Below are 12,226 nucleotides of genomic sequence, written 5' to 3'. Positions count from 1 at the left end.
ACACCTACCTTTGTTGCCTGCAGATGCCTCCTTGGCTGTCCCCAAACGGTATCAAACCAACACCCACGGGAAGCTGTAAGCATAGAGGACATGCCTGCACCCCATTGGACTTACCTGTGTGGGTTAAATCCGGGTTATTTGACAACCTATGGCGGTGATGGTTCTGCTCAGGCAGAGCAGTGCTGATGCTCCTCATAAAGCTGTCGCTGCTGTGAAGGTTCTAGGTGACATCACAAATCCCTTTGGTTACATACACAACAAAGCTGGGTTGTTGTTGTTTACACTCTGCAAGGCCTGTGGAAGTGAGTGACATCATAGCACTGTAGTTCTGAGGGTTCAAGATGGATGCAACAATCTCCTGTTGCTTCTATGAAGGCCGTAATAGACGACATCACCAAACAGCTCCATAGTCACATACACAGCAAAGGAGAGATGTTGTTTACACCTAGTGATGTCAGTGGTATTGAGTGACATCACAGCACAGTGCTAAGGCTCCTGGGCCTGGACACAGCAGCGGCTGCAATATCTCAACGGAGAATACGTTTATATCTATGTGTGTGTGTGCGCATATATATATATATATATATATATATATATATATATATATATATATTCTCCGCCGAAATCACTTTTAAACCCATTTCCACCTTTTTTTCCCTTCTCTTCCTCTTACTTTTTTTTCACGTTTTTTTACGTTTTTCTCCTTTTCGCCTCTTTTCTGGGCGTATTATTCTTCTTTTTCTTCTTTTTTTTCGTCTAATGCATACCCCATCAGTGCAGCAATGCTTATTCAATACCGCCAGCAGATGGAGACACTGGGGGATAATTTTCTAAGGATTTATACTGATTTTTCCTGTCTGAATTTGTCGCACAGAAAGTTGCAGGCCAAATATGTGTGACATTTCTGCGACTTTAGCTTCTAGAGCATTTTTACAACATTATACATAGGTGCTGAATACATAAAAAGCGACTGTTCAGCGACAGACAAGTCGCATCGGCTGAAAGTAGGCCAGAATGTCAGTCCATGTTGGAGCAGGTTTAGATACAGTCTAAAGCATAGATCTCAAAGTCTGTGCACAGAATTTAGCAAGGGCCTCGCACCTTCTGATGCATCAGGTAGGTGCACAATAGCATAGCCTAACCCTCTGTACTTTGGTCTATATTGATGCGGGACATAGACAGCCAGCTGATGACCAATCCATTAGTGCAATGGATGGCTGGAAGCATTTGTCTTTGCCTTTGCAATACCACAGAAGCAATGCATGGTCAATGTACAGCAATGACACACCTGTGTGAACAGCCAGGAGACCCCCCCCCCCCCCCCCCCCCATGTTATGTTACATAGTTACATAGTTAGTACGGTCGAAAAAAGACATATGTCCATCACGTTCAACCAGGGAATTAAGGGGTAGGGGTGTGGCGCGATATTGGGGAAGGGATGAGATTTTATATTTCTTCATAAGCATTAATCTTATTTTGTCAATTAGGAACATTCAGCACCCACCCGCTATCAAGGCAGCTGCCTATCATGTCATGCCCTACCTGCACAGGTGTGCTGGCTACTCAAATGATCCAATTAAGGAGGCCATTTAGTCAGCAGCAGCAGAAGTCCTGTGCCTGGACGCTCCAACAGGGGCCAGACACAAGCAGAAGCAGAAGCAGCAGAAGCAGCAGCAGCACCACCTTTTGTTTTTTGGCTGCAGCAGCAGCAAGGCCCACAGGGCTGGCTAGCTGGCTAGCCAGCAAGCAGGTAGCAATGAAAGTAGGAATCTTTCTTTTTAACCCTGTAAGGGGGTGGTGCACTGTACCCGAAGATACTGCCATATCGGGTCAATGCATTGCATAGGGCGACGGAAGCAAGCTTCGAAATCGGCCCCCGTTCTCAAAAATCCATTTAATATATGGTCCCCAGATAGGGGACGTATCAGATATTAAACTGATAAGAACAGATACTACACTTGATCTTAGCCAAAAGGCCGAGAAGCGATAACCGTGAAAGGGGCGGGCCCAACAAGGTCCCCTTCATGGGCACTATCACTGCTTGCTGTCAGGGAGGCTGCCAGACAATTTTCCATGCACACTCTGGGCTGGGGGGCAGTCAACCACCAGTACACACAGCAGAACCTAAACCCATACCATTATTGCTAAGCAGCAAGACAGGGGCCCATTGCACTCCCACGGGGCCTTTTTAAATGCAATCCATAACCCGGATTTGCCAGGAACCCTTCTTACTCCTCCTACTTGCATGTGACACTGGGCTTAGGATCTGCATAGGAAACACACACACAAGCACACACCTACCTTTGTTGCCTGCAGATGCCTCCTTGGCTGTCCCCAAACGGTATCAAACCAACACCCACGGGAAGCTGTAAGCATAGAGGACATGCCTGCACCCCATTGGACTTACCTGTGTGGGTTAAATCCGGGTTATTTGACAACCTATGGCGGTGATGGTTCTGCTCAGGCAGAGCAGTGCTGATGCTCCTCATAAAGCTGTCGCTGCTGTGAAGGTTCTAGGTGACATCACAAATCCCTTTGGTTACATACACAACAAAGCTGGGTTGTTGTTGTTTACACTCTGCAAGGCCTGTGGAAGTGAGTGACATCATAGCACTGTAGTTCTGAGGGTTCAAGATGGATGCAACAATCTCCTGTTGCTTCTATGAAGGCCGTAATAGACGACATCACCAAACAGCTCCATAGTCACATACACAGCAAAGGAGAGATGTTGTTTACACCTAGTGATGTCAGTGGTATTGAGTGACATCACAGCACAGTGCTAAGGCTCCTGGGCCTGGACACAGCAGCGGCTGCAATATCTCAACGGAGAATACGTTTATATCTATGTGTGTGTGTGCGCATATATATATATATATATATATATATATATATTTCTCCGCCGAAATCACTTTTAAACCCATTTCCACCTTTTTTTCCCTTCTCTTCCTCTTACTTTTTTTTCACGTTTTTTTACGTTTTTCTCCTTTTCGCCTCTTTTCTGGGCGTATTATTCTTCTTTTTCTTCTTTTTTTTCGTCTAATGCATACCCCATCAGTGCAGCAATGCTTATTCAATACCGCCAGCAGATGGAGACACTGGGGGATAATTTTCTAAGGATTTATACTGATTTTTCCTGTCTGAATTTGTCGCACAGAAAGTTGCAGGCCAAATATGTGTGACATTTCTGCGACTTTAGCTTCTAGAGCATTTTTACAACATTATACATAGGTGCTGAATACATAAAAAGCGACTGTTCAGCGACAGACAAGTCGCATCGGCTGAAAGTAGGCCAGAATGTCAGTCCATGTTGGAGCAGGTTTAGATACAGTCTAAAGCATAGATCTCAAAGTCTGTGCACAGAATTTAGCAAGGGCCTCGCACCTTCTGATGCATCAGGTAGGTGCACAATAGCATAGCCTAACCCTCTGTACTTTGGTCTATATTGATGCGGGACATAGACAGCCAGCTGATGACCAATCCATTAGTGCAATGGATGGCTGGAAGCATTTGTCTTTGCCTTTGCAATACCACAGAAGCAATGCATGGTCAATGTACAGCAATGACACACCTGTGTGAACAGCCAGGAGACCCCCCCCCCCCCCCCATGTTATGTTACATAGTTACATAGTTAGTACGGTCGAAAAAAGACATATGTCCATCACGTTCAACCAGGGAATTAGTGTGGCGCGATATTGGGGAAGGGATGAGATTTTATATTTCTTCATAAGCATTAATCTTATGTTTGTCAATTAGGAACATCTCAGCACCCACCCGCTATCAAGGCAGCTGCCTATCATGTCATGCCCCTACCTGCACAGGTGTGCTGGCTACTCAAATGATCCAATTAAGGAGGCCATTTAGTCAGCAGCAGCAGAAGTCCTGTGCCTGGACGCTCCAACAGGGGCCAGACACAAGCAGAAGCAGAAGCAGCAGAAGCAGCAGCAGCACCACCTTTTGTTTTTTGGCTGCAGCAGCAGCAAGGCCCACAGGGCTGGCTAGCTGGCTAGCCAGCAAGCAGGTAGCAATGAAAGTAGGAATCTTTCTTTTTAAACCCTGTAAGGGGGTGGTGCACTGTACCCGAAGATACTGCCATATCGGGTCAATGCATAGGGCGACGGAAGCAAGCTTCGAAATCGGCCCCCCGTTCTCAAAAATCCATTTAATATATGGTCCCCAGATAGGGGACGTATCAGATATTAAACTGATAAGAACAGATACTACACTTGATCTTAGCCAAAAGGCCGAGAAGCGATAACCGTGAAAGGGGGCGGGCCCAACAAGGTCCCCTTCATGGGCACTATCACTGCTTGCTGTCAGGGAGGCTGCCAGACAATTTTCCATGCACACTCTGGGCTGGGGGGCAGTCAACCACCAGTACACACAGCAGAACCTAAACCCATACCATTATTGCTAAGCAGCAAGACAGGGGCCCATTGCACTCCCACGGGGCCCTTTTTAAATGCAATCCATAACCCGGATTTGCCAGGAACCCTTCTTACTCCTCCTACTTGCATGTGACACTGGGCTTAGGATCTGCATAGGAAACACACACACAAGCACACACCTACCTTTGTTGCCTGCAGATGCCTCCTTGGCTGTCCCCAAACGGTATCAAACCAACACCCACGGAAGCTGTAAGCATAGAGGACATGCCTGCACCCCATTGGACTTACCTGTGTGGGTTAAATCCGGGTTATTTGACAACCTATGGCGGTGATGGTTCTGCTCAGGCAGAGCAGTGCTGATGCTCCTCATAAAGCTGTCGCTGCTGTGAAGGTTCTAGGTGACATCACAAATCCCTTGGGTTACATACACAACAAAGCTGGGTTGTTGTTGTTTACACTCTGCAAGGCCTGTGGAAGTGAGTGACATCATAGCACTGTAGTTCTGAGGGTTCAAGATGGATGCAACAATCTCCTGTTGCTTCTATGAAGGCCGTAATAGACGACCACTCACCAAACAGCTCCATAGTCACATACACAGCAAAGGAGAGATGTTGTTTACACCTAGTGATGTCAGTGGTATTGAGTGACATCACAGCACAGTGCTAAGGCTCCTGGGCCTGGACACAGCAGCGGCTGCAATATCTCAACGGAGAATACGTTTATATCTATGTGTGTGTGTGCGCATATATATATATATATATATATATATATATAGTATATATATATATATTTCTCCGCCGAAATCACTTTTAAACCCATTTCCACCTTTTTTTCCCTTCTCTTCCTCTTACTTTTTTTCACGTTTTTTTACGTTTTTCTCCTTTCGCCTCTTTTCTGGGCGTATTATTCTTCTTTTTCTTCTTTTTTTTCGTCTAATGCATACCCCATCAGTGCAGCAATGCTTATTCAATACCGCCAGCAGATGGAGACACTGGGGAATAATTTTCTAAGGATTTATACTGATTTTTTCCTGTCTGAATTTGTCGCACAGAAAGTTGCAGGCCAAATATGTGTGACATTTCTGCGACTTTAGCTTCTAGAGCATTTTTACAACATTATCATAGGTGCTGAATACATAAAAAGCGACTGTTCAGCGACAGACAAGTCGCATCGGCTGAAAGTAGGCCAGAATGTCAGTCCATGTTGGAGCAGGTTTAGATACAGTCTAAAGCATAGATCTCAAAGTCTGTGCACAGGAATTTAGCAAGGGCCTCGCACCTTCTGATGCATCAGGTAGGTGCACAATAGCATAGCCTAACCCTCTGTACTTTTGGTCTATATTGATGCGGGACATAGACAGCCAGCTGATGACCAATCCATTAGTGCAATGGATGGCTGGAAGCATTTGTCTTTGCCTTTGCAATACCACAGAAGCAATGCATGGTCAATGTACAGCAATGACACACCTGTGTGAACAGCCAGGAGACCCCCCCCCCCCCCCCCATGTTATGTTACATAGTTACATAGTTAGTACGGTCGAAAAAAGACATATGTCCATCACGTTCAACCAGGGAATTAAGGGGTAGGGGTGTGGCGCGATATTGGGGAAGGGATGAGATTTTATATTTCTTCATAAGCATTAATCTTATTTTGTCAATTAGGAACATTCAGCACCCACCCGCTATCAAGGCAGGCTGCCTATCATGTCATGCCCTACCTGCACAGGTGTGCTGGCTACTCAAATGATCCAATTAAGGAGGCCATTTAGTCAGCAGCAGCAGAAGTCCTGTGCCTGGACGCTCCAACAGGGGCCAGACACAAGCAGAAGCAGAAGCAGCAGAAGCAGCAGCAGCACCACCTTTTGTTTTTTGGCTGCAGCAGCAGCAAGGCCCACAGGGCTGGCTAGCTGGCTAGCCAGCAAGCAGGTAGCAATGAAAGTAGGAATCTTTCTTTTTAACCCTGTAAGGGGGTGGTGCACTGTACCCGAAGATACTGCCATATCGGGTCAATGCATAGGGCGACGGAAGCAAGCTTCGAAATCGCCCCCGTTCTCAAAAATCCATTTAATATATGGTCCCCAGATAGGGGACGTATCAGATATTAAACTGATAAGAACAGATACTACACTTGATCTTAGCCAAAAGGCCGAGAAGCGATAACCGTGAAAGGGGCGGGCCCAACAAGGTCCCCTTCATGGGCACTATCACTGCTTGCTGTCAGGGAGGCTGCCAGACAATTTTCCATGCACACTCTGGGCTGGGGGGCAGTCAACCACCAGTACACACAGCAGAACCTAAACCCATACCATTATTGCTAAGCAGCAAGACAGGGGCCCATTGCACTCCCACGGGGCCTTTTTAAATGCAATCCATAACCCGGATTTGCCAGGAACCCTTCTTACTCCTCCTACTTGCATGTGACACTGGGCTTAGGATCTGCATAGGAAACACACACACAAGCACACACCTACCTTTGTTGCCTGCAGATTGCCTCCTTGGCTGTCCCAAACGGTATCAAACCAACACCCACGGAAGCTGTAAGCATAGAGGACATGCCTGCACCCCATTGGACTTACCTGTGTGGGTTAAATCCGGGTTATTTGACAACCTATGGCGGTGATGGTTCTGCTCAGGCAGAGCAGTGCTGATGCTCCTCATAAAGCTGTCGCTGCTGTGAAGGTTCTAGGTGACATCACAAATCCCTTTGGTTACATACACAACAAAGCTGGGTTGTTGTTGTTTACACTCTGCAAGGCCTGTGGAAGTGAGTGACATCATAGCACTGTAGTTCTGAGGGTTCTAGATGGATGCAACAATCTCCTGTTGCTTCTATGAAGGCCATAATAGACGACATCACCAAACAGCTCCATAGTCACATACACAGCAAAGGAGAGATGTTGTTTAACACCCTAGTGATGTCAGTGGTATTGAGTGACATCACAGCACAGTGCTAAGGCTCCTGGGCCTGGACACAGCAGCGGCTGCAATATCTCAACGGAGAATACGTTTATATCTATGTGTGTGTGTGCGCATATATATATATAATATATATATATATATATATATATATATATATTTCTCCGCCGAAATCACTTTTAAACCCATTTCCACCTTTTTTTCCCTTCTCTTCCTCTTACTTTTTTTTCACGTTTTTTTACGTTTTTCTCCTTTTCGCCTCTTTTCTGGGCGTATTATTCTTCTTTTTCTTCTTTTTTTCGTCTAATGCATACCCCATCAGTGCAGCAATGCTTATTCAATACCGCCAGCAGATGGAGACACTGGGGGATAATTTCTAAGGATTTATACTGATTTTTCCTGTCTGAATTTGTCGCACAGAAAGTTGCAGGCCAAATATGTGTGACATTTCTGCGACTTTAGCTTCTAGAGCATTTTTACAACATTATACATAGGTGCTGAATACATAAAAAGCGACTGTTCAGCGACAGACAAGTCGCATCGGCTGAAAGTAGGCCAGAATGTCAGTCCATGTTGGAGCAGGTTTAGATACAGTCTAAAGCATAGATCTCAAAGTCTGTGCACAGAATTTAGCAAGGGCCTCGCACCTTCTGATGCATCAGGTAGGTGCACAATAGCATAGCCTAACCCTCTGTACTTTGGTCTATATTGATGCGGGACATAGACAGCCAGCTGATGACCAATCCATTAGTGCAATGGATGGCTGGAAGCATTTGTCTTTGCCTTTGCAATACCACAGAAGCAATGCATGGTCAATGTACAGCAATGACACACCTGTGTGAACAGCCAGGAGACCCCCCCCCCCCCCCCCCCCCATGTTATGTTACATAGTTACATAGTTAGTACGGTCGAAAAAAGACATATGTCCATCACGTTCAACCAGGGGAATTAAGGGGGTAGGGGTGTGGCGCGATATTGGGGAAGGGATGAGGATTTTATATTTCTTCATAAGCATTAATCTTATTTTGTCAATTAGGACATTCAGCACCCACCCGCTATCAAGGCAGCTGCCTATCATGTCATGCCCTACCTGCACAGGTGTGCTGGCTACTCAAATGATCCAATTAAGGAGGCCATTTAGTCAGCAGCAGCAGAAGTCCTGTGCCTGGACGCTCCAACAGGGGCCAGACACAAGCAGAAGCAGAAGCAGCAAGAAGCAGCAGCAGCACCACCTTTTGTTTTTTGGCTGCAGCAGCAGCAAGGCCCACAGGGCTGGCTAGCTGGCTAGCCAGCAAGCAGGTAGCAATGAAAGTAGGAATCTTTCTTTTTAACCCTGTAAGGGGGTGGTGCACTGTACCCGAAGATACTGCCATATCGGGTCAATGCATAGGGCGACGGAAGCAAGCTTCGAAATCGGCCCCCGTTCTCAAAAATCCATTTAATATATGGTCCCCAGATAGGCGACGTATCAGATATTAAACTGATAAGAACAGATACTACACTTGATCTTAGCCAAAAGGCCGAGAAGCGATAACCGTGAAAGGGGCGGGCCCAACAAGGTCCCCTTCATGGGCACTATCACTGCTTGCTGTCAGGGAGGCTGCCAGACAATTTTCCATGCACACTCTGGGCTGGGGGGCAGTCAACCACAGTACACACAGCAGAACCTAAACCCATACCATTATTGCTAAGCAGCAAGACAGGGGCCCATTGCACACCCACGGGGCCTTTTTAAATGCAATCCATAACCCGGATTTGCCAGGAACCCTTCTTAACTCCTCCTACTTGCATGTGACACTGGGCTTAGGATCTGCATAGGAAAACACACACACAAGCACACACCTACCTTTGTTGCCTGCAGATGCCTCCTTGGCTGTTCCCCAAACGGTATCAAACCAACACCCACGGGAAGCTGTAAGCATAGAGGACATGCCTGCACCCCATTGGACTTACCTGTGTGGGTTAAATCCGGGTTATTTGACAACCTATGGCGGTGATGGTTCTGCTCAGGCAGAGCAGTGCTGATGCTCCCTCATAAAGCTGTCGCTGCTGTGAAGGTTCTAGGTGACATCACAAATCCCTTTGGTTACATACACAACAAAGCTGGGTTGTTGTTGTTTACACTCTGCAAGGCTGTGGAAGTGAGTGACATCATAGCACTGTAGTTCTGAGGGTTCAAGATGGATGCAACAATCTCCTGTTGCTTCTATGAAGGCCGTAATAGACGACATCACCAAACAGCTCCATAGTCACATACACAGCAAAGGAGAGATGTTGTTTACACCTAGTGATGTCAGTGGTATTGAGTGACATCACAGCACAGTGCTAAGGATCCTGGGCCTGGACACAGCAGCGGCTGCAATATCTCAACGGAGAATACGTTTATATCTATGTGTGTGTGTGCGCATATATATATATATATATATATATATATATATATATATATATATTTCTCTCCGCCGAAATCACTTTTAAACCCATTTCCACCTTTTTTTCCCTTCTCTTCCTCTTACTTTTTTTTCACGTTTTTTTACGTTTTTCTCCTTTTCGCCTCTTTTCTGGGCGTATTCTTCTTCTTTTTCTTCTTTTTTTTCGTCTAATGCATACCCCATCAGTGCAGCAATGCTTATTCAATACCGCCAAGCAGATGGAGACACTGGGGGATAATTTCTAAGGATTTATACTGATTTTTCTGTCTGAATTTGTTGCACAGAAAGTTGCAGGCCAAATATGTGTGACATTTCTGCGACTTTAGCTTCTAGAGCATTTTTACAACATTATACATAGGTGCTGAATACATAAAAAGCGACTGTTCAGGCGACAGACAAGTCGCATCGGCTGAAAGTAGGCCAGAATGTCAGGTCCATGTTGGAGCAGGTTTAGATACAGTCTAAAGCATAGATCTCAAAGTCTGTGCACAGAATTTAGCAAGGGCCTCGCACTTCTGATGCATCAGGTAGGTGCAACAATAGCATAGCCTAACCCTCTGTACTTTGGTCTATATTGATGCGGGACATAGACAGCCAGCTGATGACCAATCCATTAGTGCAAATGGATGGCTGGAAGAATTTGTCTTTGCCTTTGCAATACCACAGAAGCAATGCAATGGTCAATGTTACAGCAATGACACACCTGTGGTGAACAGCCAGGAGACCCCCCCCCCCCCCCCCCATGTTATGTTACATAGTTACCATAGTTAGTACGGTCGAAAAAAGACATATGTCCATCACGTTCAACCAGGGAATTAAGGGGTAGGGGTGTGGCGCGATATTGGGGGAAGGGATGAGATTTTATATTTCTTCATAAGCATTAATCTTATTTTGTCAATTAGGAACATTCAGCACCCACCCGCTATCAAGGCAGCTGCCTATCATTGTCATGCCCTACCTGCACAGGTGTGCTGGCTACTCAAATGATCCAATTAAGGAGTGCCATTTAGTCAGCAGCAGCAGAAGTCCTGTGCCTGGACGCTCCAACAGGGGCCAGACACAAGCAGAAGCAGAAGCAGCCAGAAGCAGCAGCAGCAGCAAGGCCCACAGGGCTGGCTAGCTGGCTAGCCAGCAAGCAGGTAGCAATGAAAGTAGGAATCTTTCTTTTTAACCCTGTAAGGGGGTGGTGCACTGTACCCGAAGATACTGCCATATCGGGTCAATGCATAGGGCGACGGAAGCAAGCTTCGAAAATCGGCCCCCGTTCTCACAAAATCCATTTAATATATGGTCCCCAGATAGGGGACGTATCAGATATTAAACTGATAAGAACAGATACTACACTTGATCTTAGCCAAAGGCGAGAAGCGATAACCGTGAAAGGGGCGGGCCCAACAAGGTCCCCTTCATGGGCACTATCACTGCTTGCTGTCAGGGAGGCTGCCAGACAATTTTCCATGCACAATCTGGGCTGGGGGGCAGTCAACCACCAGTACACACAGCAGAACCTAAACCCATACCATTATTGCTAAGCAGCAAGACAGGGGCCCATTGCACTCCCCCGGGGCCTTTTTAAATGCAATCCATAACCCGGATTTGCCAGGAACCCTTCTTACTCCTCCTACTTGCAATGTGACACTGGGCTTAGGAATCTGCATAGGAAACACACACACAAGCACACACCTACCTTTGTTGCCTGCAGATGCCTCCTTGGCTGTCCCCAAACGGTATCAAACCCAACACCCACGGGAAGCTGTAAGCATAGAGGACATGCCTGCACCCCATTGGACTTACCTGGTGTGGTTAAATCCGGGTTATTTTGACAACCTATGGCGGTGATGGTTCTGCTCAGGCAGAGCAGTGCTGATGCTCCTCATAAAGCTGTCGCTGCTGTGAAGGTCTAGGTGACATCACAAATCCCTTTGGTTACATACACAACAAAGCTGGTTGTTGTTGTTTACACTCGTGCAAGGCCCTGTGGAAGTGAGTGACATCATAGCACTGTAGTTCTGAGGGTTCAAGATGGATGCACAATCTCCTGTTGCTTCTATGAGGCCGTAATAGACGACATCACCAAACAGCTCCATAGTCACATACACAGCAAAGGAGAGATGTTGTTTACACCTAGTGATGTCAGTGGTATTGAGTGACATCACAGCACAGTGCTAAGGCTCCTGGGCCTGGACACAGCAGCGGCTGCAATATCTCAACGGAGAATACGTTTATATCTATGTGTGTGTGTGCGCATATATATATATATATATATATATATATATATCTTTCTCCGCCGAAATCACTTTTAAAACCCATTTCCACCTTTTTTTTCCCTTCTCTTCCTCTTACTTTTTTTTCACGTTTTTTACGTTTTTCTCCTTTTCGCCTCTTTTCTGGGCGTATTATCTTCTTTTTCTTCTTTTTTTTCGTCTAATGCATACCCCATCAGTGCAGCAATGCTTATTCAATACCGCCAGCAGATGGAGACACTGGGGGATAATTT

At 46.2% G+C, this 12,226-nt stretch overlaps 5 non-coding genes across 5 annotated transcripts; all 5 read right to left on the bottom strand.

Moving 5' to 3' along the window:
• Nucleotides 1-1,792: 1,792 nt before the first annotated feature.
• Nucleotides 1,793-1,988, bottom strand: LOC130342588 (U2 spliceosomal RNA). Its single transcript, XR_008882202.1, has one exon. It is a non-coding gene; the product is annotated as a U2 spliceosomal RNA (small nuclear RNA).
• Nucleotides 1,989-4,061: 2,073 nt separating this feature from the next.
• On the bottom strand, nucleotides 4,062-4,253 carry LOC130342572 (U2 spliceosomal RNA). Its single transcript, XR_008882187.1, has one exon. It is a non-coding gene; the product is annotated as a U2 spliceosomal RNA (small nuclear RNA).
• A 2,099-nt stretch (nucleotides 4,254-6,352) lies between these two features.
• On the bottom strand, nucleotides 6,353-6,542 carry LOC130342561 (U2 spliceosomal RNA). Its single transcript, XR_008882177.1, has one exon. It is a non-coding gene; the product is annotated as a U2 spliceosomal RNA (small nuclear RNA).
• Nucleotides 6,543-8,641: 2,099 nt separating this feature from the next.
• On the bottom strand, nucleotides 8,642-8,832 carry LOC130342586 (U2 spliceosomal RNA). The gene has a single exon (XR_008882200.1). It is a non-coding gene; the product is annotated as a U2 spliceosomal RNA (small nuclear RNA).
• A 2,078-nt stretch (nucleotides 8,833-10,910) lies between these two features.
• On the bottom strand, nucleotides 10,911-11,101 carry LOC130342589 (U2 spliceosomal RNA). The gene has a single exon (XR_008882203.1). It is a non-coding gene; the product is annotated as a U2 spliceosomal RNA (small nuclear RNA).
• Between the last annotated feature and the right edge of the window lie 1,125 nt (nucleotides 11,102-12,226).

Source organism: Hyla sarda, unplaced genomic scaffold (genome assembly GCF_029499605.1).
Source record: "Hyla sarda isolate aHylSar1 unplaced genomic scaffold, aHylSar1.hap1 scaffold_653, whole genome shotgun sequence".
NCBI lineage: Eukaryota > Metazoa > Chordata > Amphibia > Anura > Hylidae > Hyla > Hyla sarda.
Note: the sequence above shows the minus strand (reverse complement) of the source record. Positions and strands in the feature narration are given on the sequence as shown.